Source organism: Protopterus annectens, chromosome 7.part0 (assembly GCF_019279795.1).
Source record: "Protopterus annectens isolate FY-2018-M chromosome 7.part0, PAN1.0, whole genome shotgun sequence".
NCBI classification, from domain to species: domain Eukaryota; kingdom Metazoa; phylum Chordata; order Ceratodontiformes; family Protopteridae; genus Protopterus; species Protopterus annectens.
In genome coordinates, this window is record NC_056739.1 from 1,882,493,041 (window position 1) to 1,882,510,971 (window position 17,931).

Here is a 17,931-nt window from a genome sequence, read left to right on the forward strand (position 1 = left end):
ACCATAACTACTGTACAAGGCTATGTGGAGCACTGGTATTCCATCAGGTATACACGCACCACTCATCCTGTGTGTATACATAGCATGCATGAGCTAAACCTGTGTCCACATATATCTGCTAAACACAAAGATGCTCTAATCAGTAACGGATATCTATGTGACACACAGATAAACATCCAGCCATGGTATGTATACCTGTGAGTGATGGTGCACAGCACATTGAAGAGCTTGTAATACTTGCACAGCAATGTTGTGTCCATTACAGTCCAGGGTGAGGCCAATCACTGAACAACAACACACATGCATCAAAGCCATGTATACTGTTATTAACAAGGACTGTCTACACTCACACTGCATGCTGTTGAGCAACACACATCCTGCATGCTGACACGTGTGATATGACAGTTTGTCTTGTGATACTGTACCCCACCATCATCCGCTATTGGGTATGTTCTGGATTGATGATGGTGTGTGTGTGTCTCTGCTTTATTGAGGAGTGTATTTGTGTGCATGTGTGCATGTATGCATGTGTTCATGTGTGCATGCGTGCATGTGTGCATGTGTGCATGTGTTCATGTGTTCATGTGTTCTGACATCATGTACAGGTCGTATGCTTTATTGAGGAGTGTATTTGTGTGCATGTGTGCATGTATGCATGTGTTCATGTGTGCATGTGTGCATGTGTGCATGTATGCATGTGTTCATGTGTGCATGTGTGCATGTGTGCATGTATGCATGTGTTCATGTGTGTGTGTGTGTGTGAGCATGTGTTCATGTGTTCATGTGTCCATGTGTGCATGTGTGCATGTGTGCATGTGTTCATGTGAGCATGTGTGCATGCGTGCACGTGTGCATGTGTGCATGTGTGCATGTGTTCATATGTTCTGACATCATGTACAGGTCGTAAAGTGTGTTTCCTGTCTTCTTCTCACAGGTGCTGAGGTTGGGCTGGTTCACTGCAGCAGGGAACCTGATGTCACTGACTCAAATAGTGATAATGATGATAGGTGTGTTGAGGCACAGGAATGTTTACCAGGGTCTGTCATTGGGCCACCAATAGACAGTACACAGCTGTCCACCCCCATCCATGCACACAGTCATACTGCCAATACATTCCTCATCACCAATGTCCTTAGCTGAAGGACAGTCTACAGTCGGCAATGGCCAGGACAGTGTGGTACCTATGGCACATGCATCCGGACACAGCAGCCATACCCAGAGGTCTGGAATGGTACCACATAGACAGATGTCCAGGGGTTCTCATCAGAGCACTGCTGGTCATCATGCCCCTGGCAGACGTGCCACAGGTCTTACAACCTCACGCATGCTCCAGGTTGTCATGGAGGCACAGGCATGTATGGAACGGTACACCAAACTGGGACTAAGGGCACAGAGGGCACATAACACTGCTTTAAATGACAGTATCCATGACCTAGCAGGTGCCATCCGTAATTACACTGAGGTCATGGATAGACATTGGGGTGAGACATTAGATGTCCTCCGCAATGTCATGTCCATGTGTCAGGACAGTGCGGGATGGGTGAGACGTCGATGTGGACATATGTCAGCAACATCAGCAGCTGGCAGTCACCACGGATGTCCCTCAAGTCACAGCCGCTCCTGTAGTGCCAGTACCAGCTCCAGGAATGTTGGGGGTGGGCTGTCAATAGACCATCCTAGGAGACCACGTGCACGTGGCTCTGGACAGTCCCAGCAGGGACCTGGGTCCAGTGTACATATGTCTACTTCTGAGGATAGTACTCAGTCTGGCTCAGTACCTGATACTGTCAATAGCACCCCTGCCAGGCACAGGTGCCATATCCATGGCCAGAGACGGTGATCTGTTAAGCCTGGCAGGTACAGTTTGTTTGTTATTAATTTAACACGTTTTTTATTGATAGATCTTTATATATAATATATATACTATTAATAGGGTGAACACACGTGTGAATTATATATTTCATGTTGAATTCATACACACATCATTGTGTACATATTTATATATATATATTTATTTGTATATTTAATAATGAATTATTTATATTTATATGTACATATTTATGGTTCCTATTTGTTGTTTTTTATCCCCACATTTACGTTTAACATAGTTCAAATTATAATACATATATTTTAAATAATATAGCAGTTTTTTATCATCAAGACTTTTTTATAGACTTAATATATATATTATTTTGTATATTTTTGTTTTTGCATGGAATTAGCACAGTTAACTTTTGTATATTAATACACTACATTTCTCCCATATATATATATATATATTTACCTTATTACAATTACCTTGTATTACAAATTTATTTAAGTAGCGCTTGGACACACACAACAACATTAAATAGGTTTTTAATAATTATAAATTAAACTAAATTAATGATTAATAAATAATAAAAAATAAAAAATAAAAAATAAAAAATAAAAATTAAAATTAAAAATCACATATCAAGATAATTTGTAACATACATATACATTGTAATTTTATATATATATTACTGTTCACAAATGAATTATGGTCTTTGTAAATTTAACTACATATATTTGTTTCCATTTTGTAGAACATTTAGTGTATATATATATATATACTATACATTTTTATTGACAGGAGGGGTCCACTATATTTGGTAGTTACACACAGGTTTAAATATCATTTGCATTGCTGCCTTCAATTTGATTGTGTTTCACACGCATTTGATTGGTTAATAGACTCATTAAGTACAATTGTGCACAATATTTAAGAGATTCAGATGTAGTATGTGTTGTTCTGATGAAGTTCGTACAACGGACGAAACCTAGGTCGACGTTTTCATTTGTATGTGTTTTTATTCAATAAATTCGTTTGGAGCGTTTATGGGCCTTGGATTTTCTTTTGGAGTGTGGCAGCAATTCCATATTACTACAGCAGTTCCACGTCGGTTGTGGTGCCTTTTTCCTACGTTTCAGTTTTTGTAGGTACAGTTTGTGGCTGTCCCACAAATCCCCATATATGGCAGCCACATGGTGGAACTGTGTGCATGCAGACACACACACACAGAAACCAGACACCTAGAGCTAACACATACCTGCACACATTACATCAACATTGGCCCATACCAGTACTCTTGGCCCTCACACACACACACACACACACACACACACACACACACACACACACACACACACACACACACACACACACATACATGTCGATTGTATGGCTCAATGTAGGCCTTTGGCAAACCAAAAACACACCCTGTGCATATGATGTACCTGTGCCACCTCCTGTCATCTGTAACACTGATGCAGGAACAGGCTAACATGGTGCTGATGCACAGGGTGACTTTATGGCAGTATAGCAATGTTAGCATGTTGTCAGCAGTAAAGTGTAATGTTATCCTTGAAGGTGTAGCTGAGCAGGCATGATGCATTAAAGCTATGATTGTCAATGTAGTATTGTTTACACCAGTGTTAATCCCAATAGTGTATTGTTCGGCCACGTGCCACTTGGCTGATGTGTGTAGTATTGGCAGCATGTGTTAGAGAGTGGACAGTACGTGTGGGATGTGTGCAGCACAGGTTTGCAGGTGTACATTTGTGAACATGGTGGAGGTACACTGTCTGCATGTACATGCATAGTGGACACATGGCAGGGTGACACACCCTGTATTACAGAGTGTTAACACTCCATAGTTTCTATTGGTGGCCAGTATGCACTGTACTACACACATTTTGGAACTTGGGTACACATGTGTGTATGACATGGTTTGACACTGTGCCGTGGGTGATACTGTTACTATCTGTCATTGGTTTGCATTCTGGTAGTATACATAACCTCTACAGCCTGACCATAAACAATCGTTAGATGATGTCTTGACAACTGACACACAGATGTAGGACACACAGTAACATTTGTACCCTTCAGGAACTATACTATGCCAGTAACCAGTGGTGTTCACCTGCACCCATTCCTGGGACCACTTCTGATTGCCATATAGCTCACTTAGGTACAAGCAAATACAGTAGGGATATGTCTGTCCACGTCTGGGAATGCATACTGTGGCTTATAATGCATTCTCTAGATGACACACACATCTTCCACACAGACAGTTACCTGTTGTCAAACCCATGCTGTAAAACAATAAGCCAACTAAAGCATGGTCATCCACCTTTACAAAACATAGTATCCCCACAGTACTACATAGGTAGTAGCCCACAACATGTTGACAGGTACCGATGTGTACATACAGCCAAGTGTTACATCATCTCTCCTTTGGTAATCACATTTCCAAAGGCATTTTGAAATCCCTCGGTGAATCACATAAGCAATAAGGGGTCTGCATGCATATCCACAAAGGTTGTTGTCCATCTATAATGAATAGCCATCATTGACAGACTTTGCTGCATTTTAACTTGTCTGAAATATACCTCAGGCATAAACCCTCACTCACACTATTCAATAGAAACCGTAATGAGTGTGTGTGACATGGATGACCTAGGCCAGGGATCACTGCAGTGGCTGGGATTGTCACAAGCTTACAGATGTGACCTAAGGTCTAGAAAGCCGCAGCACACTCTGGCAAAGATAACAGATGTGTTCATGGAGAAAGCAGGGTTCCCACCTCTGAAATAATTGAGGTCACATGTACGTATATGTATTTGCCACACAGCTACCTGACGTGCAATGCACATACTGTTGTCATTGTGATATGTCATACAGTAGTAAAAGCAAAACCCACAACACAGTGACCAACTGTGTCACACACATAGAGCGTACTCACCAAGTGCAGTATTCAAACCCCTACCTAACTACTTTATGACTTTAGAGCAGTACGCATTTACACAATGCACTATACACATTACTGGGAGTTCTCCTTTCCACAGGTATATTTGTAGGATGGTGACATCATCAGACTTGACAAAGATAAGTATACCACTTTTAAGGTGTTGTAGTTGTCTCCAAAAGGGTTGCTCCTCTACAAGGAGACACACACACACACTGTCATACAGTCATCAAGTGTAGAATTTAAACCCCTACCGATCTACCTCATGATACTAAAGCAGTATGCATTTACATGACGCGTTATACACATTACTGGGGTTTTTTTTTTTTCTTTCCACAGGTATATTTCTAGGATGGTGACATCATCAGACTTGACAAAGATGAGTATACCACTTTTAAGGTGTTGTAGTTGTCTCTAAAAAGGTTTTTCCTTTACAAGAAGATACACACACACTGTTATGTGCAGGATTCAAACCCCTACCTAACAATACTAGAACAGTATGCATTTACACGATACACTATACACATTACTGGGGGCTCTTTTTTCCACAGGTATATTTGTAGGATGATGACATCATCAGACTTGACAAAGATAAGTATACCATTTTTAAGGTGTTGTAGTTGTCTCCAAAAAGGTTGCTCCTTTACAAGCAGATACACACACACACACACACACACACACACACACACACACACACACTCTTATACAGTTGTTAAGTGCAAGATTCAAACCCCTACCTCTCTACTTAATGATACTAGAACAGTACACATTTACACGACGTGCTATACCCATTACTGGGTGTTTTCTTTTCCACAGGTATATTTGTAGGATGATGACATCATCAGACAAGACAAAGTGGGTTACATTAGGTGACATTAGGTGGGCTACATAGAAGGAATTTGTAGACACTTTGGCAATGTGATCATCAAAGGAGAGTTTATTGTCTACCTGGGTCCCCAGGGCCATAATTACATTATCCGTACATACTGGATTCCCACCTATATGGGAATTTGTGTGCACTTAGTTTTATCCAAAGGGGATGACTGTGCATTCTTTGGCATTCTACTTGAGGGCATTGTTTTGACACCAGGTATCTGTCTCTGTAAAACCCTTCTGTAGGATGTCTGTGTCAGCCGTGGAGTCGATTATGGACCACAGTTATCAGTCATCTGCAAACTTGTTTAGCCATACTCCTCCCATGCTTGCCTGTACCTCTGAGCAGTATCTACTGAAAAGGCGGGGTCCCAGGACCAATACCTGTGGGATGCCATTTGTGACTGGTTTAGAGTTGGACATGGCACCCGCAACTCTGAACATGTGTGTTTGATCTGTGAGCCAGTTGGACACCCATCCTGTGACATAGCTGTTAACATTCAAGCTGGTAAGCTTGTCCATGATGCCAGAGTGGGGAATGGTGTCGAAAGGCCTTAGTGAGGTCCAGGTGGGCTGTGTGGACTACATTCACTTCCATCTATGTCCTTGGTAACTGTTTCAAAAAAGTCAACTAGGTGTAGGAGACAGGATCTACCTTTAACAAAGCCAAGTTGGGTAGAGTCCAGTGTCTGGAGGTCCCCATTTTCTCTGCTTATGGGTTCCATGATAATTTGCTCCATAGCTTTGCAGACCAGGCTGAGTAGGCCTATAGGGCAATGGTTTCCTGGTTCTGTCGTGGCACCCCCTTTGTGGAGCTGGATGAATGTTGCTGTATGCCATTCCTTGGGTACATAGCCTGTGGTAAGGTTGAGTCTGGACAGTGAATGTAGGTGAGGGTGTAGTTCCTTTTGGGGATGGTGTAAGTCATAGCCTGGGACACCATCCAGTCCCATTGATACTGTGTTCTTAGGTTTGGCGAGGTCTCTTTTTATCTTCATGTCCATGAAGTCTGGTGCTCTGCTTTCTTCTGGGATGGACACAGGCCCTTTTGGGGGTGATGTGGGGGGGGGGAGTTTGCACTGAACTTGTCCCCCAGGATGTGGGCAATGTAAGTTGGTTCAGTGTATCTTTTTTTTCATTTTGCAGTAGCTGACAGCATTTTTGAGAGTTGCCATCTAAATGTTTGGTATAGCTAACATAGGCTTTGTGGCTGTTATTCTTAGATTCCTTGGCAATTTGTCTTTAGAAACTGGCCTTGGATTATTTTATGAGCGATCATTGTTTCTTCCTAATAATGATCAGTGATGCCTTTCCTTATGTGAAGTTTGCTCTGTCATGTGTTCGTTCCCTCCTTCTGTTGTATAGCTTATTTATGTGCAACAACCACCAGATTGGTTTCCTATTTTTGGAGGAGTGCATCATGGTTTTATTTGGCATGTCTCGATCCATGCATCCCTGTAGATGCTCATAGAATGCACTTGTAAATGATTCTGCAGATGGTATACCATTATCCGATAGCAAGGGTGCTTTTGAACTTTCCACTTTGTCTTGAGAAGTGTGCTGTTTGCTTTAGAAACTTTCTTCACAGTGGTTTCCTTGACTGTGGGGGTGGGGGGGGGTGTAATGTGGATGTTCAGTGTGATTACTTTATGATCTGATATTACCAGTGAGGGGTTTATCTCTGTTGTGGAACACTGGTACCCCATGTTGGTGATGATCAGGTTCAGTATGTTGTCACCTCTAGCGGGCATGGTAACCAGCTGTTCCAGAGCATTTGAGTTTTAAACTCTGGGAAGCATTGGGCAAAGGACGTTGTACATGAGTAATTCTCCCAGTCAGTGTTTTAGTAGTTGTACTCTCCTCATATAATGGTGTTTGGTAGGACCTTTATATTTTACACTGTTCTCAGAAATACTGAGTGAGGTTCCTGAGACAAGGTAGGTGATCTGTAGCAGTCTACAATCTGATAAGCAGCTTTGCCCAATGTTAGTTGCACTTGCATGGTCTCCAAGGCCTCATGATATGCCATTAACCTGAAGGCGTGGGTATTCATAAGGTAAATGAATACACCACTTCCTTTTGTATTTCACTCTGGGTTTTGGGGCCAAAGATCCGAGGAATTGTGAGTGTTTTACGTGGAGCATGTCCAACAGCTCTGTGTTTGACATAGCTTTGTATGTTAGGCAGAGATCACCTCTGAGTAGGCGATATGCGAGAGAGTACAGCTGAAGCATTTTGAGACAGTCTGTGTATGGCATGTATTTCAGGCCGCTAATGCTATTTGTGAAGTATTTCTGCAGCCTTTCCAGTTGTTGTCGATTTCTTGTAAGGTACATAGCAAAAGGGGCATTGTACTCTATTATGGATCTAGCGAGTGATGAGTAGAGGGGAACAATGTCCTCTTCTATCCTGCATGAGAAACCTTTTGTGATGAGGTGTGCCACTTAGAAGTATTTCCGGACTACTGTGGGGATGTGATTATCACAGGTGTGTCCACTGTCCACCTGTGACCCAAAGTCTCTTATTACACTTTCAGTGTTAAGTATACTACCACCTATGTTGCAGTTCATGGCTACAGAGTTCTTACCAAATGGGATGACAATGCACTTTTTGGCATTGAGCTTGAGGCCATGGCTTTGACACCAGGCATCTGTCTCAGTGAGGCCCTTTTGTAGGATGTCCACATCTTTATTAGTTTTGATTATGGCTCCTAGTTTGCAGTCATCTGGAAACTTCATTAGCCACAGACCTTCCATGTTAAAGTTTACTTCAGGGAATTAGATTCCAGACAGGACAGGACCCAGGACTGATCCCTGTGGTACTGCACTCGTCTCTGGTCTAATGTCGTACTTGGAGTCCGCTACTTTCACAGTGTGTGCTCTGTCAGTTAGCCAGTTGGCATCCCATCTTGTGACATAGGTTCATAGGTTTATAGGTTCATACTAGTCTATCTGCCCTGGGGCAATTATAAGCCTAGCCCGATTCTGTATGGCTTACGCCACCCCTTGATTTGAGTATACCGTGCCCTTTTTAAGGTTTAGTTTACTGTGCCTCTGTCTAATAGTGACACGGGAGTAATCCCTGGGACAAACCTACGATCCCCCATCCACTTATCAAGATTCTTCTTGAAGAGATTCAGTGAGGTGCTCTGCCTCACATGAACTGGAATTCTATTCCAGAGCGAAGGGAGCCTCTGGGTTATGAACCTGTCCCTCCAGCAAGTTCTATTTATTTCTGTGCTGAGGTTCAAGCCCCTCGAGCGTGTGGCTCTAAGGGATCTAGATTTACTGAGGTGGAGCATGTCCATTAATTCTGGATTTGACATAGCTTTGTATGTCAGGCATAGATCGCCTCGAAGTAGGCGGTATGCAACTGAGTAGAGCTGGAGTTTTTTTAACCGAGCAGCATATGGCATCTGTTTGAGACCCTTGATCCTCTTGGTGAGATACTTTTGAGGTCTTTCTAATTGCTGTAGGTGTCGGGTAAGGTACATCCCAAAAGGGGCATTGTATTCTATGATGGGCCTGATGAGGGATGAATAAAGGCACGATTACCTCTCTTGATCTAGATGTGAAACCCTTCGTGATGAGGTGGGCTATGTAGAAGGTCTTTCTAACCACTTTGGCAATGTGGATTTCAAAGGAGAGATTGCTATCAACTTGGGTCCCCAGGTCCCTAATAACTTTCTCTGTACTTAATGGGTTTCCGCCTATGTGGTAATTTGTGGGCACATTGTTTTTGCCAAAGGGTATGACTATACATTTTTTGGCATTTAGCTTTAAACCATGGTGTTGGCACCAGTTATCTGTCTCTGTGAGACCTTTTTGAAGGATGTTTGTGTCAGCTGGAGAGTTGATTATGGCGCCCAGTTTGCAGTCGTCTGTGAACTTGGTGAGCAATAGTCCTCCCACGTTTGCCTGTACCTCGGAAAAGTATATACCGAACAAGAGTGGTCCCAGGACAGAACCCTGTGGGATGCCACTTGTGACCGGTTTTGAGTCTGACATGGCTCCAGCAACTCTCACTCTGTGGGTTCTGTCTTTGAGCCAGTTTGCGAACCATCTTGTGACATAGGGGTTTATATTTAAGCTGGATAGCTTATCTATGATGCCCGAGTGAGGTATTGTGTCAAATGCCTTTGCAAGGTCCAGATAGGCTGTGTGGACTACCTTCCCTTCATCTATGGCTTTGGTGACTGTTTCAAAGAAGTCAACCAGGTTCAAAAGGCAGGATCTGCCCTTGACAAAGCCGAACTGGGTAGGATCTAGTGTCTGTAGGTCCCCAATATCTTTGTTTATGAGCTCCATGATGATCCTCTCCATAGCCTTGTAGACCAAGCTAGTCAGGCTTATGGGGCGATAGTTTTCAGGGTCCGTAGAGGCTCCACCTTTGTGGAGTGGGACCACTGTTGCTGTACGCCATTCTGTGGGCACATATCATGTAGTGAGGCTGAGATTGTATAGCTGTTTTATTTGAGGGATTAGTTCCTCTTGTAGTTCATGTAGGATGCAACCTGGGACGCCATCTGGTCCCATGGAATCAGTGTTTTTTGCTTTGGAGAGGGCAGCCTTCACCTGAGCATCTGAGATGTTTGGTAGGCAGCCCTCTGCCGGGATAGATACTTGCTCTTTTCGGGGGGAGGGTGGAGAGTTTGCACTGAACCTGTCTGCCAGGATATTGGCGATGTCTGTGGGTTCAGTGTATTTTTTGTCATTTAGAATCAACTCAGAACAAGTCTGGGAGTTGCATCCCAGGTTTCTAACATAACCAAAGCCTTATGATTGTCTTTGGTGTCCTGTGCAATTTTTCTCTCGAAGCTGGCCTTGGAGGATTTTATAAGGGATCGTAATTTTTTGCTAGTACTGATCAGAGATGCCTTCCCTATTAGGGATTTTGCTCTATCATGTAGTAGCTTCCTCCTTCTGTTGTACAGTTTATTTATGGCAGAGGTCCACCAGACTGGACGCCTGCCTTTGGATGATTGGGTCTTGGTTTTGTTTGGGATAGCATGATCCATGCATTCCTGGAGATGTCTGTAGACTGCATTTATATAGGATTCTGCAGTTTGCGCTGTAGTTTCCACTGGCCCTGGGGCCTTGAAGGATTCCACTTCGGTTTTGAGAAGTGAGAAGTTCACTTTTGAGAAGTTTTTCACTGTGGTTTTCTGGGCTGGGGGTGGGGTCGGGATGTGGACATCCAGTGAAATTAATTTATGGTCTGATCTTACCAATGAGGGATATACTTCTGGTGTGGAGAATAGAGTCCCCATGTTGGTAATGATCAGGTCTAGTATGTTGTCCCCTCTTGTGGGAGTGGTGACTAGTTGTTCCATAGCATTTGAGTTTATAATTTCCAGGAATCTTTGGGCTAAGGTGCTGGGGCTTGAGTTGTGCTTCCAGTCAATGTTTGGGTAATTGAAGTCGCCCAATATAATGGTGTTCGGAGAGATCTTCATGTTCTCCAATGTTTTCAGGAAAGCCGAATGGGATTCCTGACTTTGAGAGGGTGGTCTGTAGGATGCTATAAACTGAAAAGCAGTCTTGCCCACTGTTAGTTGCACATGGATGGTCTCCGATACTTCGTGCAATGCCACTAACCTGGAGGTGTGGATATCATTGATAAATATGGAAACTCCCCCTCCTTTTGTGGTTTGGTCTGGGTTTTGGGGCCGAAAAGCATGATATGAGGTATAGCCTGGTAGTGCTGGGGTGCCCTCTGGAGCCTTGAACCAGGTTTCTGTCACTGCACAGATATTGATGTTCTCCATACTGAGGAGAGCTTCGAGTGCGTGCATCTTGAGGTTAAGACTTCTGGCGTTTAGCAGCATTACCCTTAGTTTCTTGTTCCTTGTGCTGTCTATGGGGGTGGGTTTGACTTTTGAGCCTTGCCTAAAAAAGGCACTATGGGGGTGGCAAGAGCCTTTGCCAATATCCGAAAGCCCAGTGGTGACAGGTGCAAGCCATCCCTAGTGAAGCAACGTGGCTTGTCGAGCATGTCATCCCAGGCTGACAGACACTGGATCCCCTTTGAATGACACCAACATTTTTTTGTTAAATTGTTAAAATCGATCATTTTGTCTTTGTACTGTGGCATCATTCTAGGTGAGGGTAAGATGCTGCTCAAGGTCAGGGTCATACCAGCCTGGGCTACATGATCAGAGAGCTCCTCTATGTCTCTTTTCATGTAGTCCAGGGAGGTATGTCTCAGGTCATTCACACTAGCATGTACAATGACTGAGTCATATTTGTATTTGCTTTGGAGTGACCTGAGTGCTTGCGTTATGTGTCGGATCCTAGCACCCGAAAGACAGCTCACTGTGACCTTCTCTTTATTCAGCCTGGTGAGCGGGACGTCAGTGTGTCTGACAATAGAGTCACCTATAACAAAAGTATCAGGTGTGTTATTCAGCCTTAAGGGCTGTGGCTGCTTGGCACACTGACTTTGTGGGTTATGTGTTGTGTGTGTTTTGTTTTGAGGTAGCGTTTGCTTGGATGTCTGCTTTGGAGGTCTCTGTTGCTTAGGTAGATTTTTATTTAGAGCCTCCGAGTATGTTTTTGTGTATTTATGTATTTGGTTCGCTGATGTGGTGGGACTATGTGATACTGGAATTGTGTTGTGTGAGGTTACCTTCTCCTCCTGACTGGTTACACCAGTTTTGAGATGAGAGAGCTCAGCCTCCAGTTTGGCTAAATAGTTGCATTTCTCACATATATTTGAACCTGTTTGGAGGAGGAGGAGAGGGTTGTCCGTGTACATGAGACAGTTGTAACATTGCCTCAAAATTCCCTGATTCACCAGCTGGACTGGAGAGGAAACCATTGACTGACCTTTGGACATGCTAGAGTAAAACTGAATTTAAGATGGACCAATAGAGGACAGGGTAATCGTAGAGAGTATAAGAGTAAGTAGTGCTTATGGTTTAATAGTGCTAACTTGTAGGATTACTTAATTGGACCAGTGAAGGGCCTTAGAATGAGAATATGGTGTTTAAATTGAGAGATGGAGCAGTTCTAAGGGAAAAAGTGAAGAGCAGACTTTGTGGAGCCAGGAATAGTTTAAACCCAATTAGGCGGCGCTGCCCGCTGTTGCGCTATGCTCAAAAACGCGCAAAACCACGCAAAAGAGGGTTTTAAGAGAGGAAGATAAAGGAGTTTTGGAATTGACCCAGAATGGCCAATAAAACTACAGTTTCAAGTCAGTAACCACTCCCACAGGGGCAGGCAGGCTGCTCAATGTTTTTCACTGCCACTGATCAACAGAGAGACTATCCTTTAGCCCAAGCAAAAAATGGCCTCACAGAAACTTACAAACAGTTCAAGAACAGCAAGCCTGTAACTGAACTGTTTTAAATTTCAGAAAAGTGGGAAAAAAGCAAGATTTTTTTGGTTTTTTTGCTTTTTCAGAGATAGCAGAGGTTAACAAGTATCAACAAGTTATAACAGTGCAGTAAATGACCCCACACAAGTTATAACAGTGCAGTAAATGACCCCACACAAGAGTGCTAGGCCAAAGACAGATAAAATGCAAGTTTTGAGGAAAAAAATGATTTTAAAAATAAGTGCAAACAGGAAATTCAGTAAACAACTCTAGGTTGTGCTCTAAATACAGTTACTAATGCAGAAATCAAATTTAACAAGCCAGAAAATGCTCCAAATAGGCGGCTATGCAGAAAAACTTAGCAAATAAACAGAGGAAAAATACTTAAAGTCTCAAAAGTGGCTCCTTTCTTCTCTCAGCGTTTTCTCCTCTTGGTGGGTGCTTCACCAACAGCCAACAAGCCTGAAAAGATGCCAAAACCACGAGGCGACCAGGTTTTAAGAGAGGAAGATGAAGGAGTTATGGAATTGACCCAGAATGGCCAATAAAACTACAGTTTCAAGTCTGTAACCACTCCCACAGGGGCAGGCAGGCTGCTCAATGTTTTTCACTGCCACTGATCAACAGAGAGACTTTCCTTTAGCCCAAGCAAAAAATGGCCTCACAGAAACTTACAAACAGTTCAAGAACAGCAAGCCTGTAACTGAACTTTTTTAAATCTCAGAAAAGTGGGAAAAAAGCAAGATTTTTTTGTTTTTTTTTGTTTTTTCAAAGATAGCAGAGGTTAACAAGTATCACCAAATTATAACAGTGCAGTAAATGACCTCACACAAGAGTGCTAGGCCAAAGACAGATAAAATGCAAGTTTTGAGAAAAAAAACAATTTTAAAAATAAGTGCAAACAAGAAATTCAGTAAACAGCTCTAAGTTGTGCTCTAAATACAGTTACTAATGCAGAAATCAAATTTAACAAGCCAGAAAATGCTCCAAATAGGCGGCTATGCAGAAAAACTTAGCAAATAAACAGAGGAAAAATACTTAAAGTCTCAAAAGTGGCTCCTTTCTTCTCTCAGTGTTTTCTCCTCTTGGTGGGTGCTTCACCAACAGCCAACAAGCCTGAAAAGATGCCAAAACCACGGGGCAACCAGGTTTAAAGAGAGGAAGATGAGGAGTTTTGGAATTGACCCAGAATGGCCAATAAAACTACAGTTTCAAGTCAGTAACCACTCCCATAGGGGCAGGCAGGCTGCTCAATGTTTTTCACTGCCACTGATCAACAGAGAGACTTTCCTTTAGCCCAAGCAAAAAATGGCCTCAGAGAAACTTACAAACAGTTCAAGAACAGCAAGCCTGTAACTGAACTTTTTTAAATCTCAGAAAAGTGGGAAAAAAGCAAGATTTTTTTGTTTTTTTGTTTTTTTCAGAGATAGCAGAGGTTAACAAGTATCAACAAGTTATAACAGTGCAGTAAATGACCCCACACAAGAGTGCTAGGCCAAAGACAGATAAAATGCAAGTTTTGAGAAAAAATGATTTTAAAAATAAGTGCAAACAGGAAATTCAGTAAACAACTCTAGGTTGTGCTCTAAATACAGTTACTAATGCAGAAATCAAATTTAACAAGCCAGAAAATGCTCAAAAATAGGCGGCTATGCAGAAAAACTTAGCAAATAAACAGAGGAAAAATACTTAAAGTCTCAAAAGTGGCTCCTTTCTTCTCTCAGCATTTTCTCCTCTTGGTGGGTGCTTCACCAACAGCCAACAAGCCTGAAAAGATGCCAAAACCACGAGGCAACCAGGTTTTAAGAGAGGAAGATGAAGGAGTTTTGGAATTGACCCAGAATGGCCAATAAAACTACAGTTTCAAGTCAGTAACCACTCCCACAGGGGCAGGCAGGCTGCTCAATGTTTTTCACTGCCACTGGTCAACAGAGAGACTTTCCTTTAGCCCAAGCAAAAAATGGCCTCACAGAAACTTACAGTTCAAGAATAGCAAGCCTGTAACTGAACTGTTTTAAATCTCAGAAAAGTGGGAAAAAAGCAAGAATTTTTTTGTTTTTTGTTTTGTTTTTTCAGAGATAGCAGAGGTTAACAAGTATCAACAAGTTATAACAGTGCAGTAAATGACCCCACACAAGAGTGCTAGGCCAAAGACAGATAAAATGCAAGTTTTGAGAAAAAAACGATTTTAAAAATAAGTGCAAACAGGAAATTCAGTAAACAGCTCTAGGTTGTGCTCTAAATACAGTTATTAATGCAGAAATCAAATTTAACAAGCCAGAAAATGCTCAAAAATAGGCAGCTATGCAGAAAAACTTAGCAAATAAACAAAGGAAAAATACTTAAAGTCTCAAAAGTGGCTCCTTTCTTCTCTCAGCGTTTTCTCCTCTTGGTGGGTGCTTCACCAACAGCCAACAAGCCTGAAAAGACCATAGCGATTTATACCTAGTTTAGTGGGTTTATCTATAATTCCAGAGTGGGAGATGGTGTTGAAAGCCATGGCAAGATCTACATAGGCTGTGTGAACCACCTTACCCTTGTCTACGGTTCTGGTGACTGCTTCAATTATGTCTATCAGGTTTAGGAGACATGATCTGCCTTTTACAAATCCAACATGGTTGTGGTCCACTGTTTGGAGATTACCAATGCCTTTTATTATACATTATATGATGATAGATTCCATGGCCTTGCAGAGCAGGCTCATCAGGCTAATGGGCCGCTAGATACTGGGGTCCATGGTGGCTCCCCCCTTGTGTAGTGGGATAACCATCGCTGTGCACCATTCAGCAGGCACATAGCCTGAAGTGAGGCTATAACTGAACATGGTACGTAGGTGTCATGCCTGTTCATTCTGTAGTTTGTGTAGACCACAGCCTGGGATGTTATCTGGTCCCATGGATGCTGTGTTCCTGGCTTTGGAGAGTGTTTTTTACCTGTGAAGCCATGATGACAGCAACTTTGCAGTCTCCCGTTATAGAGATGTGCTCTTTCATGGGTGAGGGGAGGTAAAGTTAGCACTGATCCTATCTGCCAGGATGTTGGCAATATCAGTTGGGTCTGTATATTTAGTGCCATTGTGCTGTAACTCAGAGCAGATCTGAGTGTTGCCATTGAGATTCTTGGCATAGCTATAGAATGCTTTGTGGTTGTCTTTAGAATCAGTGTTGATTTTGTTTTCATCACTAGCTTTGGAGGATTTTATCATGGATCACAGCTTCTTACTGATGTGGACCATGGAGCTCCTCCCCTCATGGGTTTTTACCCTGTTTTGCAACAGTATTTTCCTTCTGCTGTGCAGTTTGTTTATGGCAGGGGAACACCAGATTGGCTTCCTTTTCTTGGAGGTTACTGCCTTGGTTCTGTTTAGAATAGCACGATGCATGCAGTCATGTAAGTGCTTATGAAGTGCAATTGTGAAGGATTCAGTAGTCATAACTGCATTGTCCATCTGCATGTGTGTCCTGCAGTTCAGCACTTCTTTCTTAAGAAGCATGACGTTGGCTTTGGAGAAAGTTTTTAACATGGTTTCCTTAATGGGGGTGTGTGTCCAGAATGTGGATATGTAGGGTGATTAGCTTATGGTCAGATGGGACCAATGAGGCACTGATGTCAGATGTGGAACACTGGTCATGCAAGACAAACCAAACCCCATAACCAACACAAATAACCACAAAGTGAGCTAAATGCTACTCATTGCCAGATGTATCAGCCACCAGATGCACACACTCAAGAATATTGATATCTGTGCAGTATTTGTAACCTAGTTCAAGGCTCCAGACAGCACACCAGCACTACCAGGATACTACTCATTCCATACCTTCCAGCATCAGATCCTGAATCATAGCACATAGGGTGAGGATGTATCCATATTCATCAAGGATACCTACACCTCTCTCTCTACATGCTCTCTACAAGATATTTACCCATAGAATGTTGCACAGCAACGTTCTTCAAACTCCACAGGGGTGGGGCCATGAAAACCCCTTGGCATTCATGCTCTATGAGCCTGACAAGTGTGTTCTGCAAGGCAATGGAGCCAGTCATAATGGAAGTCAACAATACAGAGATTGGGAACCTTCACACAGTTGAGCACACACAGTTTGGCTTGGTCAAATGCAGACCACACCTCCTGAACTGGGAGGATTTCTTTGACAGTTACCCAGGCTACAGATGATTGAAATGAGAACCACACAGCCTACCTATGCCTCGCTAAGGCCATTGACACCATTTCCCAGTCAGGTATCATAGGTGAACTCAACAACCTGGCCATGAATCCATATATCACAAGATGGATTGCAAACTGGCTCACAGATAGATCCCACACATTGCGAGTTGCTGGCTACATGTCAGACTCTACACCGGTAAAGACTATTGTCCCCCATTGTTCAGTCCTGGGATCCCTCCTGTTTGGTATAGACTTCTCAAATGTACATGCTAACACAGGAGAGTTGTGGTTGACTAAGTTTGCCTGGAAACTGTAAAGTGTTTGCCATAATAACTTCCCCAGAAGACAGACATATTCTCCAGAAGGGACTCTAGGAGACAGATGTGTGGTGTCAGAATCATGGCCTCAAGCTCACTGTGGAGGAATGCATAGTGATCCTCTTTGTTAAAAACAAAATACCCACAAACTACCACATGGGTGTTACCTCCTTAAAAATGACAAGGTGATAAGGGATCTGGGGACACAAGTAGATAGTCATCTTTCCTTTGACAACCATGTTGCCAAAGTGATTGGGAGATCCTATGTGGCCCACCTAATCAACAAAGGGTTTGCATCAGGATCCAAAGAGGTAGTGTTGGCACTCTACTCTTACATCATCAGACACATCATTGAGTACAGTGCACCATTTTGGATGTACTCGACTTAGTATATCCAGCAGCTGTAGAGACCTCATTGGTACCTCACCAAGAGGATTACTGGCCTCAAATAGTTGTGTTATGCAACACAACTGGTAAAACAAAATCTGTT